Raw genomic sequence first — 16853 nt, 5'->3', positions numbered from 1 at the left:
AGAGTTCTATCTTCGTATGACATCAGTGTAACGCAGTTGCCACGATTTATCAATAGCCACGTGATATTTGTCGATAAATAAAGATAAGCAATTTATGTATGTACTCGCATTTGATCGTTATGTGATCAGAATCGTCCTCGAAAACAAACGTGACAATTAAAAAATAATAATTACTTGCAGGTAGTTTACACAAATACAGGTATAATCCGAGATTAATAAATCCTGGATTTAATCCAATAGGAAAATGGTATACGTGAAACTTGCGTAGCCGGAATCACGGACTATCCATTAGAAATCGTTGCAATATTATACATATACACATACACTCTCGCGAATTAAACTAAATTACAATTATCACAGTTTGGAATTTTATTCCGGATACGGATACTCGAACAGTTTATCTGATAAAATAAAGATATTAAATCTTAATATTTTTTTAAATTATTAATTTCGACATTATTCAAAGTTTTTTTATGATTGATTCAAATTAATAAATATTTGCAAAGAATTATATCTTTTTTGTGCTAATATAAAAATTTATCTCAATTCAGACAATCTAATCTAATCTATAGAAATTAGATATTAGCGACGATATATTTTTATAAACCACTTACAAATTCGCATATGTTTAAAGTCTCTTTTTTCTTTATCATAAAAACATCTGTTTTTTTTTAATTAAAAAGATTTAAATTAAACACAAAAATCATACGCAAGTGTATGCGACTTTAGTATGCTGCCAAAGCAACAGCAAGTAGTAAGCATTCAGAATGGGATAAATGCAAGAGCAGTTAGCGTTTGTGAATCAAAAGCGAGATTAAACGATACATGCCGTAAAGCGACTGTTTCTCTCCGCAAATTACAGATCTTCGAGGTATATAATTAGCGTGTAATGATGTAAGACTGTTATTCGTTTTAGACTACGGCAAAACGTAAACGTCAAATATGAACGACGTGACATACAGAAAATTACACATCTTTCTGTACCACTATTGTATATTTAGAAATTTAATTGCTTATTAGAAATTTTACTGTTTTTTATTTTCCAAGCACGCAAATATCAAATGCTCATTTTTCTTTTATATGTATAAACTTAGTAAAAAAAATTGCATACAAATATTTAAAATATTTTTGATAATTTATATTTTGATAATTAAAATCCAAAAATTATAAATAATAAAAAGCTTTAAAGTAATTTTATGAGATTAAAGAATTTAGTTTTTTAAATTTTATTATTGTATAATTAGGTATTATAAAGATAAATATTTTTAACAAGAGAAATTTAAATTTGGAAATGCTCGATTTTAATCCCTGTGAAATGTTTTCCAATCTATTAGATTCGGGATCGCTCGTTAGAGAAAAAATTAAATAAAAATTTTATAGGGACAATTTTATTTTTTTCGAAGAAATACTTTTATATTCGCAAAGCTGATTGTAATGTCAACCTGCGGTCGCCTTTCATGCGGCGTTTTATTTCGCGATTGAATTCTGCTCGTGCGATACTGATAAGTTATGATCACGGTCGCAGCCAGCCGATATTCCTGCCAACAAATTCCCCGTAGGTACGGCTTTATTTATGGACTCCGTAATTCGAAAACCAGCTGTATGGAAGGAAGCAATTTGCTCGATTACCGATACAATATTGCAACGAAGTGGCGACGAAAGGGGATCGTTTCGACGAGCAAAAAGAGCTAGTGACGGTATCAAATGCATTTTTTAGATGCACTCAAATGAAGCAAATTGAAATTTACAAACGTTTTTTTATAAATATAAGATTCTTGAATTTCTCAAGCTTGAATTAGGAAAAAAAATATATCTAGAATAATTTAATTTTATTCTCTTCCCTTATATATGAACAGACTATTATACGCGATATTTATAAAAGTTTCACTTTGCGATAATCTTAAGATCACCATTGTACATGTAACATTCGCTTTGACAGCGTAAAGGAGTCGAAAATTTTTCTAACTAAAGTAATAGAAACGAAAAGCAAGATTTTATCGCGATATCCAATCGATGGTATCCCGAATTATCGCGTGCCGTTCGATTTCGCAAACTAATCCTGCGAATTCTATAAGTTTCCGCCGTTCGATTGCGAGAATAAGGGAAACGCCGAGAAATTGCGAGCTTTGGCTTCACAAAGATTACGTTTAATCAGAATTAAGGATGCGCTTGTGGACCATCGATCGGTCCAAGCGGTCGGCCGATCTCGGTTTCGTTTAGAATAGAGTAGGTCTAATCAGTGGCGGGATTTCCCAAGTGATTGCTGCCAGCGTTTGAAAGTTTCGATCCTGTCAGATAGCTATCGCTTTTCGTCGAATATCCGCAGCGAAATTACACATGCGTTGTTGCCGGGTATCGATTTTGATCCATCCGTTCACAGACTCCGCTTGTATATCCGGCATGAAGGCAACTATCGTCGCAAATTCCTTTCAGAGACTTTCCATCACGAATAGTCCGCGAGCATTTTCCGTATTAATACTTCGATGAAGAAATACTATGTACGATGTTATACGCGATAAAAGCATTGAAGATGCGTTTGAGTCATCAATTAATTGCGACATTGATTTCCATTTTCCTTTCGCTAATGATGCCGTAAATCACAAGATGAATGTGTAATCTCTGTGTCTGCGTCTTTCGACTTGGTATCTCGAGTTAAATGTATGCCAACTTTCAGGAATCACTGTTATTATTATCTTTTACGCCAGAAAGATTTTTCCAATGAAAGATGTAAAAATATAACGCAAAATATTCAAATATTTAAATTAAAAATAATCTTACACATTATATTTTGAAATGTATATCCTATCAAATTTCGGACGTTTCCTTTTCCAATGAAAATAATATAATTTTTTTGTTCGCAACGTTCATAAAGCTGTGCGCCTTAATCGAGATATTTCGTCGTCGACGGAAAAGAAGTCGTTCTCTGTCAAATTTCTTCCGGTGAAGCGCGAAGGAAGTCCGACGTCACGTTTCAAGTCGTACACTCGACGAATTTGTAATTTGTCCCTGCGATGTGTACAGACTCCAAATGCCCGCTTCTGCGCAAGAGTAATTAATAAATCATTAAAAAGACACGCGATTAAAAAAGCACCCAAGTCCCTGAGGCATCGCTTCGGTTCTTTATGAATCACTTCGAATGCACCTTTGAATAGGTTCATCTTTCTGGCGGACGTTTATTTAATTACGATCGGATCCACTTTCAGTTTTCTTCCTTCCATCTTATGACACTTTACATTTCACTCGATACAGCTTGGCTGATATAGTACATTACGATTTTTTTTGGATTGAAAAATATTACCTTTTACCTTTATCTTATCTTAGTGTTTGTATTTCAATGAAAATGTCATACCAACGATTTAAACACATCTGCAATCTCTCGTATTAATCATATGATTTTTATTTATACGAACAATGATGTCAGTTTCGACGAATGTTCTTGATGTAATAAAATTTCTTTTTATTGATTATATTCAATTATTTTCTATTGCATTAAAAAATTCTAAAAAGCCGATGTAAAATTAAATATCTTATTAAAATCTAATTAAAAATCTTGCGCGTATTTTTCGATATTTTCGAATGCTTCGAATTTAACTGACGTTAATTAACTTCGTGCATCATCAAGATCATACGACGAGAATTTAATCTCTATTCAACCGCAGATTACGTTGACTACGATGCGATAATTAAGAATATCAAATTGTACAAGTTCATTAAAATATACCTATATATTGCCTCGATTGTTTCATAATTAACAGGAATTCCACGATGACGTAATCAATCATACGGAAAAAAATAAAAGCTCGGATTTCATCCCAATCACTTTCCAATCGGTATCACGGTAACACGGTATATGTAGGATGCTATTGTAACTGTCATTCCATCGATGTCAAATTCCGGAATATTACATCACGGTGAATAATTATATTCATTTCTCAACGCGCAAACAATGCGATACCGTAAATAATTAAAAGTTTGGATACTGTTGGATTTGCAAGTGTAATCGACAGACAAACAGCAATTTAATACGTAATATCTTGTTGGTGTGGGCCATTATTCGTAGGTACTCTACCATGAATATCACGTCGGCGACACGAGAATATTGGAATATCGAGGGCAATGTAGTAGATGTCAACGTGTCAAGCGGAGCGTAAAATAATGGATTGTGACATTTAACAAGATTCACATGGATCGCAATGTTATTTTTTTGCGCACGCAGTTACGCCAAGTGACTTTGTATATCTTCAATCAACGACGGAAACTGGAATAGTGTCCTAAAAATAACGCCGTCTCGTTTCTTCGATCGTTCGTGTTATGCCGCAAAATAATATATCCCGTAAGATGGAACACAAACCTTCCCGAGGAAGCGATTTATTTTTAAAGAAAACATATTTTTGGGCTTTCCTCCAGTCTCTGTCTCGCTCAACGTGGAACGTAAAAAATAGCCTCGGAAGGATCTCTCGATAGCTCGCTGCAGCTCTCCCTTTCACGAAAAATTACTACATTTCCGAAGGGTCCCGACAAGTGCAACGATCATGGGCATCGATCCGCATCGGTCGCCGTTGGGAACTAAATTTGCCGACGGTAAAAGCAATTTATTTCCAACTCCATTCCAACTACCAACGCAACAAAAATTGTATAGTCTGCTCCTGCAGACGTTGCCGCATGACAAGAAGCAATTTCTCTCTTCATAATCATATTTACACAATAATATAAAAGTATCTGTTGAAATAATTAAACATATTTCTGTTACAGCATAAGACAGCTTTCGAATTTTGCGCTCAAGAGAAAAGAAAAATATACCGAAAAATGACTATTACTACAAATATTTCATTCCTTGCAAAAATTATATCATTTTTAAAGTCTCTTAGAGGAGATAATTATCAACAAGTTATAATTTTTTTCATAAGCGCAATAAAAATATTTATTAATGTCGAAAGCATCAATAATCATTAATAATAATTAAGCTTCAAGATGCAAATCTTTAAACAAAACTTTTTTTTTAGAAATTTTCCATGACATTTGTGAAAAATAACCCATTTAAGGATTTGCTTCATAGGCTCGATCCTTTTGAAAAATTGCCACGTTCCTCTAAATTTCTTTCCCTGTCTGATGAAACGTCGATCCATATCAGTTGCCGTCCGCGAGTTAAATTCACCGACGAAGAAGGAACCCTTCTATAGGGAAGGAAGAGCCTCACATCCCAAAAAATTCTATCGTACGCAACCTAGGAAGCAACCGAGCTAGCAGCCTCTGATCGAACGAGCCATTTCTCCTCGGTCTTACATCACTTTTATGCCCACCATATTTCTGACCGGCCAAACGGTCCGACGAATAATGCATTATTTACGGCGAAATTCCACGAGAACCGACCGAAAGCATCATCATCATCCAGAAAAAAAATTCACGCGATCTTCTCCTTAAGTACAATACTACATTCTTTACTAGATTATGTGATTTTTTTCATAAAATATATAGATATAATGTTTTTTCAAATCATTTACTGATTTAATAAAATTTTTTCTCATAATAATTATTCTTAATAATTATGTATATATTAATGCATTATTAATATCATAATTATTTGAATAAAACACTTTTACCACACTTTTGTATTATTAACGAATTCATAAATTCTTCTCGTGTATATGCATGTACTTTTAATTATTAAAAAATTCCATTTGATTGCGTCCATAGTTTTTATACATCGAAATAAAAGACATCTTTCATCTGCGCGCGATGATGCTTTGACATTCCATTACATTGATTAAAATCTATATCACAGAACCGGTATTTTTACACTCTCAATAATAATCTGTTTTGTTTTCAACGAAAAAAAAAATAATACTACACATGCGAATTCGTAAAAATGAAATCGTAATATTATTTTTTATGCGACATGGTTGAGAAATTAGATGGAAATGACGTTTATGCCGAACTGGAAATTTCTAAAATTCATGATAGTATGTACAAAAATTAAATTTTTTCCAATAGCATCTGTTTATATAAAATAGAAAAAAGTACGAAATATGTTTTTATACAAAATCATATTAAATATTTGTGCAAGGGAATTTCTTTTTTTCTTTCTATTAGATGAATATAAAAAGGCTTTCTGTGAAAAAAGAGTGTAATATTTTAATTTTATCATTCACGAAAAAGCATACACATTTCGTCCCATAAATACGCTTCGTATTTGCTCGTGCGACTGCAGCAAAATTTTGGTTTACGTCGCTCGACGATTAATCTCAGTCAATTCCTTGGAAGCTTTCCGAGCAATGACTATCGACAGTTGCCGCAATTTCTTTTAACCTTCACCCTTCCAGCAGCGCCATATTCGCCACCTGACCCAGCATTGAAATATTATCGGCGTTAAGGAAGGTGCTGGGAGAGCAAAGATATCCTCAATCATCATAACCAGAATACGACTTGAGAGACGAGTCCGTAGACTTTATCAATTTTTTGCATTGCCATTTGCGAAAAATAAAAGTCGTTAATCGAAATTTGATTATTGAGTTTCGATGATAATTATTGACAGATTTTGAACGCAATGTTTGAAAAAAGCTATGTTGTACATGTTATTTAAAGAAATTAAAAATATAGCCATTCTCAAAGTTAGAAAAAATTCCTGATCGGAAGTAATATTATCAAATAACTTATTTTTTCTATTTTTATTCTTGAATAAACTGAAGACGATTTTTCCAGATTCATGCAAAAATTGAATCGATTATATATTATTTACTCTTATTGATGAAAAATCGCCTGATAGATGTTCAAGTACACGTAACGATGTCAAATCGATACTGCTGTATCATGACAATATCTCGGCTTACAAACTATCATAGCGTGCATCTGCAGTAATGATAAATAATGTTTCACGATCGATCAAAAATAACCGCTTTTTATACCGCTCTTAAGCTCACACGTGCGACGTTGGAAAGCTTAACGACCCCAACGATTCAGACTCGGCCATCTCCAGCTATGCCGCAAGATCGAGAACGGTAATGCAGATTTATCGGTACAAAATGATATTCCTGCAAAAAGCCGTGCACGAAGATCGTTACGGAACGACGAAGATATCGAGCTGAAACGAGCAATCAGTTTTTCTGACCGGCCTTTAACTCAGAATAATGTCCAGTTTTTTGCTGCCATAAGTCCTTTCGCAGCGCGAAATATTCGTTGGAAGTATAATTCGCTTGCACGAAATTTACTTTGGTTAATTTGTTTGCTGCCTAATGTAAATTGTCATTTCACGTGCAAATTTCCTCGCATTTGATCGCGACGATTACTAATGAATTAATAATCACTTAGAAATTTTTATAATTATTTTTGTAATTAAGTTTAAATGGCAAGATCGCGATTAAAAAAATTGTACGAGACTTACGTGATTTGCAAGAAAAATGTGGAAAGCATCCGCGCCATTATTAGAAAAATGTTAACTTCCTTTCACGAATATTACACTTCCGAGAGGCGCGCTAATAAATAACTAAAATAAATTATTCATTCCATTATCTTTTTTAATTATAAATTTTCATGTCCCGGGCAAAGTTAATGTTATTCAACATTTCCATATCATCGGCGTCCATCTTTCACGGAAGATGCGCGGTTACAAAATGACGATGGTGTTCCTTCGAGCGCGCAACGACCCTTCCTTCGTCTTGGGTTAATCTCAGTCGGAATAATTGCATCCTAGTACGTGATAGATGATGTCATCTCGCCATTCGTAACCTCGTATTCCATAACTTCGCAATATGGCGCGCAACTTGCATCGAAACTCTCCAAGATCGAGGAGACGATTGTTACATGGTCGGGAAAGGGAAGACAATCTTCGTAGCGTATTCAAGGGAATCGCAAATTAGCTTTTCCTACTGTGAAACGTCGAGATCGCGGACTTGGACATATAATCCCTTCGACGCATAATCCCTATGGATCGCGTTGTACATCATGACTCGACCTGTAGGTCAAGATTGAAGTATATAATTTGGAGTCACGTGTATTTTTTTGTGTGTTCCTCTTCTTTATTCATAACTTATTATATCTTCAACGAGACACACGGTCGCTTCTAATAGACACTTTAAATTCTGCATAGATTACTCTATAAGAGAGCATTATGCATTAATAATAATAAAGGAATATAATTAATCATTGTTTGAAAAAAATTGTTTTTCTGATTTTAATATTTCGCAAAATTATATATTTTTACAAGTGTTGTACGTGTATATCGCATAATATAGACATGGGAATTTGCGAGAGAAGAGAGTCAATCAAAAACGCTATAATTGCACCGCTGGGCTTGCAACCGCTATCCGTGTATTAACTATCCGCAAAAATACAGCCTTCCCGACAAGAAGGTTAAACCACATCTCTCTTCGCGCGGTTTCGCGTCTAACTCGGCGAGCTACACGCCGTGTAATGGACCGCGAGCATCACGCCGTCTCCTTTCCCGCGCGGATGTTATTTAGTAGGAAGTACTTATTCACGGGAGCAGTAAAGCGGCCATTATAAGTCTCCGGAGGCAAATAACCGTGGAGCTACCCCATATCGCCCGCTTTCATAAATCGAGAGTCGTGGGAGAGGGGCCGGGGGTAAAAATAAGAACAAAAGACGTGAAGAATGATACGTAGAAACTGGAAGGAAAGAAAGCAGGAGACGAGAACGAGGACGATCGCGCTCGTAAATGCGAATGCAAATGCGATGGATGGGAAACCACGCGAACACGTATGATGGATCGAAATGCGAGAGTGCGAGAGTGAGAAGGAGTCGATAGGGATATCCGAACAAAGGAACGGCGAATGATGTTCGCCAAAAGGGGAACTTGATAATGAGCCTAAAGAAGAGGGCACCGTGAGGATAAATCTGCGAGTGGATAGCGAATAGGAAAACGGGGAGGAGGAGGAGAGGGAGGAAAGAGGTCGAAGTGCGGGAAGAAGGAGCACGATAGGAATCCATGGAAACGATGGCTGAAGAACGTTCTCGCGGAGTCGTCTTCAGCCGGGCTGCTGTACACAACGGCACGAAATTGAGGCGAGGAATGGGGGAGGAAGATAATCTTGCCTGCACTGTTCTCTCTTGACCTCGGAGCACAAAGGCGCCCAACGAGCTGAAAACCACCTCGTAGCTCTCTCTCGACAAACCACCTCGCCGTACCTCTGTGCGACGGTACATAGTTATCAAGAGCGAGTAAACAGGAGAAAATTTTGACTGTGCGATGCAACGCGTACCTACAACAGCGCAACAATATTTATATCATCTTCCGAGATGTATCGTCTGGAATTTCGAAAATGAGATTGACAAATCAAAACTTGACATTGCTACTTTGATTGGGATCATTGATGAATTAAAAAAATTATATGAGAACGATATTCAGATATTTCTATACGATATAAAATTTTAAGATAATTAATTAAAGTAATTTTTTAATGATTGAAAAAAATTTCCCCTCTATTATTATTTCAAAGATATCACGGGATTTTTAATATATACATGCATTGCTCGACGGAAGCTTATCATACACATAAAATATTCCATTTCTCGTTTCCTCCAGGTTTAGATTAAAAAAGTAAACGATAAAATTTTTAATTTCCCTTTTCCTTCACAAGCTGACTGTCCATTTAACAGAATTTCTTGTTAGCTCTCATATTTCTCCCGGTACATCTATGGCGAATTCGCGATTGCCCATCCAATCGCACAAACCGTCCTCCCGGAGTTTCGATTTCGTCGGTCGGCTTGGCAGCACTAAAACGGAAGTTTCATTTCAGTCCCTTCCTGCCATCGTGCCTTAAAATTTTAAACGGATCGCTCGGGATACGAAGAGATCGAGGAAAAAAGAGACAGCGCTCATGCAACTTTATCGACGATGAAAAGACGACCCTGACCCCGCTCGGGCTTGACAACCGATGCTTCGCTTTTCTATGGATCCCAGAAGATTTGGTTTCGTCCCTCGTTCAACTCTACGTACTATTGCGTTCCTCGCTCTCGACGACGGAAGCGAAATATTCGCATATCGAATTTAGTTATAAATTACGAATAATTCTGTAATCGTGATTATGTAACAGAGCTTTGAGAAAATATGATAAGTAGATCTGGATGAATCTCTCCAGCGTATAAAGAGTAGAAATAAAATCTCTCGCGTCCAATCTCGTAAATAACTGTCATTATAAGAGAAAGTCTGATAATTGCTACGCTTGCTATGCCAATTTACATACCTATTAATTAGAAACTGCTGAGCATTGCAGATTTTAAACATTTTTTGTATTTACCAAGAAAGTTACTGATTATTTCAAACATATATCCGCAACCTCTCCGAGACATAAATCAAAGAAATATTAATAAAATTTGATTAATAATAATTTTCTTATAAAATTTAAAAATGGGGAATTCACGATAATATTGAAGTTAATCGTCAGAGATGATCAGTCAGTAAAGAAATGACTAAAATAAATTCAGCTGAGAGACAGAGTGTCTCGTACTTTTGAACAGGTATCAATGTCGACATAAATGTCAAACATTGATGGCAGATGAGAATGAAAGGGAAACCTGAATGAACCTAGCGAACTGCCATAACAAGAAGCAGCGATTATCGACAGCTGTCGCCAATGTCAAGAATCTAATAGCTGCTGACTAAATTGAATTTCGCAAATTCGCAAAAAAGCACGAGTAAAAAAATAATTAATTAATATTAATTATATATGCAGCACGTATATATTAATTTATATATAATATCTTTTAGTAAATAAAAATTTTCACTTATATATACGATTAATTTTTCACATTTTGCGCGAAATGTGTATGCGACGCAAGAATCATGAAATACCACGAGTTCGGATTGTAACCGCAACATTCCAACGTGAACTTCATATAACTCAATATTAATCATTATTATAGTATGCCGATATTTCTGTTTTGTCTCGGCCGATAACGTTTCAATGATAGTGGCACGTGCTATATAAATACGGCGTTACAAATGAATCAATGTGAAATTTGTCGCGCGAATTAATTTTAAAGGATTAACATGCGTGTTTTGTGCGTATGCGTGTGTTATGTGTCCCGGTTCAACAAACACGCTCCGTTAATATCCTGATAACGCTCGTAATTTTGCGGATCCGCGGTGGTATGACGATGTAAAGTACAAAGGTTGACATCATCCGATGTATGTATCATCCACGCTATTTTCGCTTTGTGGGGTATTGAAATTCGTTTAAATTCCACGGTATTATTCGTCGACGTGTATAATTTAATTCACCGGCAGGAAATAATCGTACAAATGCACAGGCTGATTATTCGCGCGCACTGACGACTTTTTCACATGATATGGCACCGTTACGTTCTCGATATCGCGAAAAGAAGAGACTGTGATCCAAATTCTCCTCGGTGTCTCGATTTTTCCATTCGGCAACATTTGTGTTATATTTAACGTTGAATAACGATTTAAAAAAAATTATATTCGCGAAATAAAATATAAAATTATATTAGCGAAATATTTGCATAGTGTATAAAACTAAAGCTTACAGAATACGTTGTAAGTTAATTATGTAATGAAGATTTTTAACGTATAAATATGTATTGTTTCATTGTAGGAAATGGATCGCTTAATCACAAAATTCACGATATAAGCTCGCATGACGATAAAAACTAATTGGCAACATAATCTTAAGCCGCAAATAATCGCAGTATGCGCTATCGTTAACGTGCATATCGCGCAACGCTCATCGTTACAATATTATTGTTAGTGCGTAACCGTTAGTCCGTTCGTTATCTTTCGATACGCCTGCTATTTTTAGCGAATAGATTTTTTTTAATTGCACGGCAAGCTACCTTCGGTATGCAACAGCAAAATCGGGAACAGTCTATGTGCATAGTGCGGTTTAACGCTTTTATGGATGCATTTGCCTCTCCGTAAACGTATATATATTCTCACTTCACTCCGTTAAAACTTTTTTTACACTCGCAATAAAATGATGTAATTATATACAGATGTTATGTCGTCAAGTTCCACGATCGGCTATTCAAGAACAATTACGGATAATTTTTTTCTCGTGCAAAATCTCTCCTTCGTGTATGTTAATTACACCGCTGCTATTACATCCGTATTCTCGCGACGGTCTGTTGAACGTATTTGTTATCTTAATCAAATGGCGCTGCAATAACGGATTGAAACGCCCGGCTATATATTTTGCTGCAACTATTACATCTTTTGCAGAAAGTTGCTCTCTTCACGCACGGGCCCTTGGAATATATTTAATTGCATCACCGCTATTACGCATAATCTCGCGGCAGGCGTTTTCATCGATTGCATTCTTTGTATTAATCAAATAACGGATGCAATAACGGATTGAAACATGTAACTACGTCATTAGCCGTATGCTCTATCGCTACGTTGCAACTGATATAAAACCGACGAGTGGCCGTGGGCGATACATCACGAGCAATATCGCGGTTTATTAATTGAAAAACATGACTGCAATACATGAAGAGAGGTTTATTGTGCGGTTGCTTTTAAGAAAATTAAATATTTTTGTCTTGCCCATGACATTTTTTTATTCAGTTTTGCCTAATTTCGCTTCAATCTTCTCCGAAAGATTGCATACATCTTGTTAAAAATCCTTTCTAATTTCCGGTTAATTTCACACACTCTCACCACGAGAAACTAAATTTGAATGTACAGCACAATTAATTGCGAATTTACTGCTCTAATCCCAAATTCATGGTGAAATAAACTTATACACTAATCGAAAACATTCCATTTCGCTACAAAACTAATTTACGTTAATGCAATTAATGAATTAATTAATTTCTAGATTTTACATCTCAATTTCAAAATCGAACCAGAGCAATTAATTGTATTAATATAGTTTATTTTAGCAGCAATATGGGCATTAGAGTTTTATTTTTAATTATTTTTTTTTACTTTATTTCACAAATAATACCTGTGAAATTAGAATATTTTGATAACAATTCGAAGCAATTTGATGTTAAGATGATATCGTTACTTTCTTTTGATTTTTGTGCCTCAACACTTTATTGTTGTATAATTTTAGTTATATTCCATATTAATGGATATCTATGAAAATGTAAATATTTTTAAAATATATTGATAATATCTTTGAATAATTAATTAGCAATTAATTTTAATATATTTTTTTCTATTTATTATTTGTGTTTTTTAAAGATGAAGTACTAGTATAAAAATTAGCAACTCATAAATATAAAATTAGCAACTCTATCTTTCATGTCAATTTTCTGTTAATTGACAGAAGCAACAAATTTGAAGTTAGAGTAATAAATTAGCACTTAATTATGTTAAATATACGAATTTAATTTCATGAAAGAAGGTTAACGAAGGTTCTTCAACTTTTACGTCTCTCTTTCTCTCTCTTATTTCAATATTTAAGAGTATTGATTAATAAAATATATATATATATATATATATATATATATATATTTAAAATATATCTAATATATATATTTCATTTAAAAATATATAAAAGATAAAATTAAATGCATTTGTATCACATGAACTCAGTTAATGTATTGGATATTGGTTAGATTCAAAAAGAAGAAAACCGAGATAAATAATGAAAATTTACACATTGATGCATGCATATTATGCAAATGAAAATTAAATGTTATTCGATATATAAGGACAGGTATAATCAAAATATTAAGTCTTTCGTGGAGTAAGGCCACTCCTGGATAAACTATCGCAGAATGTAAATCACGATGCGTTATTCATGTTTGTCTGCGAATTTACGATGGCGAATAATCAAAACCTACGAAGCGAAGTTTCTATCATCTATTTCGTCGGAATCACTTCCGCCTATTCGTGTTTCGCCTCCGCGAGTGAGACACGAAATTGATGAACGGATAGATAAAAGTACTTGAAAAGCTCGATAGTAAAATATGACAGATGCAAAAAATAAAATGAATATCTTTAGAATGAATTAAATGAATCAAAATACATATTAAACGAGTAATTAATGGGGAGATTAATAATATCACATAAACATATCAAATAATTGAAACTATCGGATAAATGCATAAAATAATATTTTTGTAAATGTATGTATCGCTCTTCGTTTTATTTAGTAAAATTCTGTTTTCCTGTTGTTTAAAATAATAGCTGCTTCGCAATGTAAATAAAATTCTCTCTTTTAACTTAACATTTACTTGTATTTCAAACGCATGTATTTAGGACTTTTGCAATTTCGCGTGAAAGAGGAATGGAACACATTGAAGGATGATGAATTAGTAATACGTAGGCGGACTACGCAAGGTAAATTCATTGGCCGATCGTTCTTTTGTGATGCATGAGATTTCAACGATCACGTATAATGGAATGGGGAATAAAGTGCGAACAATTCCGTCACTCTCGGGTCACTCACCGTCATGGCATTCCGTTGAAAAGAAGTGTGTACGCACACACTGCCTCATTGTTCCTGTCATGACTTCACGCTTGAAAAGTACTTTCAATTTAAATCCTTTCATATAAAAAGAGAGGGATTAATTTAAATTTGAAATTAGAAGGATTTAGATCTTTTTCCGGTAAATTGACTTGTTACAAAATAATGTTCCAATGTAAACATTTCATACATGAGCAGAAAATAAAGCTATATACAACTTGAAAAATTACATTAATGAATTATATATAATTCCCTATTATTTATATTATTAAAGAATATCATTACTTATATATATATTTTTTTTTAAATGAAATATATATATTGTATTATGGTACAATTTATACTCGTATGCTATATCATTCGCACTTTATTCATCTCCAGTATTTGAACATTAATGTATTTAAATGTAAACATTATTTCGCAATAATTATAAATCATAATTATAAATGATAATTTACCATACTGTAACCACGTAATAATTAATACAAAACATAATTCCTTACTCTGTATTATAGTGTCATTAGAGGATTATATTTCCACATTCTACTGTATTATTGTTCTTAATTGGAAGTTAATTCGACAGAGCAATAATATAAAGCATAATATAATAATAATAAATAATAATAATAATAATATATAATAATATATAACAAAACTAAGTTTGGCTAAATACATTATACGCGAAATAAAATAACTCGCCTTAATATACATTAACATGTATTAATAATTCACCATCCAAATAAAATTGCGTTTTATTCACACGAATTAAAACTAAATTGAAAATTAATTAACGGTTAATTCGATCAGATGCAGATGTTCATGAAATATTGAATAGATTTAATTATCACAGACCAAAAGATTTAAACGATAGTTCAACTAGACCATCTGCATCGTAAAATTGCCCGGAATTATAATCATATCATAAAATCGATCACACGATGACGTCGACGTTATAAACCAAGGCAGAAAATTGTCATACATATTCTTGCCATTATCATAAACATGGATAACATTTTCAGAAATTAAATTATAAAGAGAATCGATATTTACATTCATAATCAAATTAGTTTCTTGTGTAAACGAATTTACGTAAATATAATTTTAATTATGGATTTTAAATATATAATTATATAAACACTATTTTTCAAAAATATTATATTAATATTTTAACCGAAAAAAATTTTGACTATCAAAAAATGAAGTAATATATATTCCCTTAAAATATATTTATATTTTAATTGTGTAATATTTACATTTAAAAAATATAAATGCATGCATATTTGAAATTCACTACATGTATCGAAAATGCTACGGTAATGTGTAGACAATTATAAAAACTAACGTAACACGCGTCGCACGTCTATAACGCATGCGTTCCAATAACACGTAACATTCGCAATTAGAAGTGAATAATTAAAAGGTCGTTAGTCTCGCCATACGTAACTCAAACGTGGAGCAGAAATAAACTCCAGAATTTTCAAGGCCGGCGGCCGACGTGGCTGAGATACAGAAGCGATCATGCGTTCTCCTCGTTCTGTGCAAATCGCGCGATAATAATAATAATCGCCATATGCTCATGCATGATTATCAATACAGATGAACAAATAATAAGAATTGATAATCGCGATTAATTAAAAGTCATATCAAACAAAATTTGCACAACTATTCTATTATGTAATAATTACTGAGAACATACGTCAAGCTATCGATACACATCAGCATTGCAAATTTCTGCCATCGTTATGCATTGAATCATGCTTATTATAGTTGCTCACGAGTTGGAATCAAATTGGAAACTTCTCTATCGGCAAAATCAAAGCGACACGCGATGGAAATGAATAGAGCAAGATGAAAAAATGACTTTCCGCGTCGATCTAATGGACAGCCTTAATTACAATGAGCATATATATGCATATATGAATAAATGTATATGCGTTGTGCGTATACTTGTGGCGTACAGATCACGTGCAGACTCGAAACAGTAGGAAACCATCGTATTCCGCAAATTACCATAACGATACTTTCGGCGTTATGCATTTTTCATATGTTCTTTTATAGATGTGACGAATATACATATCTTTTTTTTACATTTAGAGCTCGGTTCGTCACATGGCTCAAAAATGCAGTCTGGACAAAAAATGATAATATTTTTCATTCTAAAATATCACTGATTCTTTATGCGCTTTTATGAAAGTCCTCCAAGTCGATATATCTTAACATATTTTACATACGTCCAAAAAATTCATATGACGTGCAAGAATAAAAAATTATAATATTTTTAAGAAATATTAAAAGATCTGAATCTATTCTTCGTTTAATGAAATGCTTATATCAATATCCCTTATCTCCAGTCTCGATTTTGTTATCTATGAGTGATGCCAATCTAATTTTATCATTTTGTAGATAACGTAAGGAAATTTTAGTGAATCTTGATGGAGATTCGATCGCTGTGATACGTTA

General features: G+C 33.8%; 1 protein-coding gene across 5 annotated transcripts in view; it reads right to left on the bottom strand.

Annotated features, from left to right (window-relative positions):
• The window catches only part of Pgant9 (polypeptide N-acetylgalactosaminyltransferase 9), a 189519-nt gene that overhangs the window by 129876 nt on the left and 42790 nt on the right, over window positions 1-16853 (bottom strand). The window lies entirely within an intron of this gene.

The sequence above is a fragment of the Camponotus vicinus genome, unplaced genomic scaffold (genome assembly GCF_025532165.1).
Source record: "Camponotus vicinus isolate PSW18456_S1 unplaced genomic scaffold, iyCamVici1.0 SCAF_12, whole genome shotgun sequence".
NCBI lineage: Eukaryota > Metazoa > Arthropoda > Insecta > Hymenoptera > Formicidae > Camponotus > Camponotus vicinus.
Note: the sequence above shows the minus strand (reverse complement) of the source record. Positions and strands in the feature narration are given on the sequence as shown.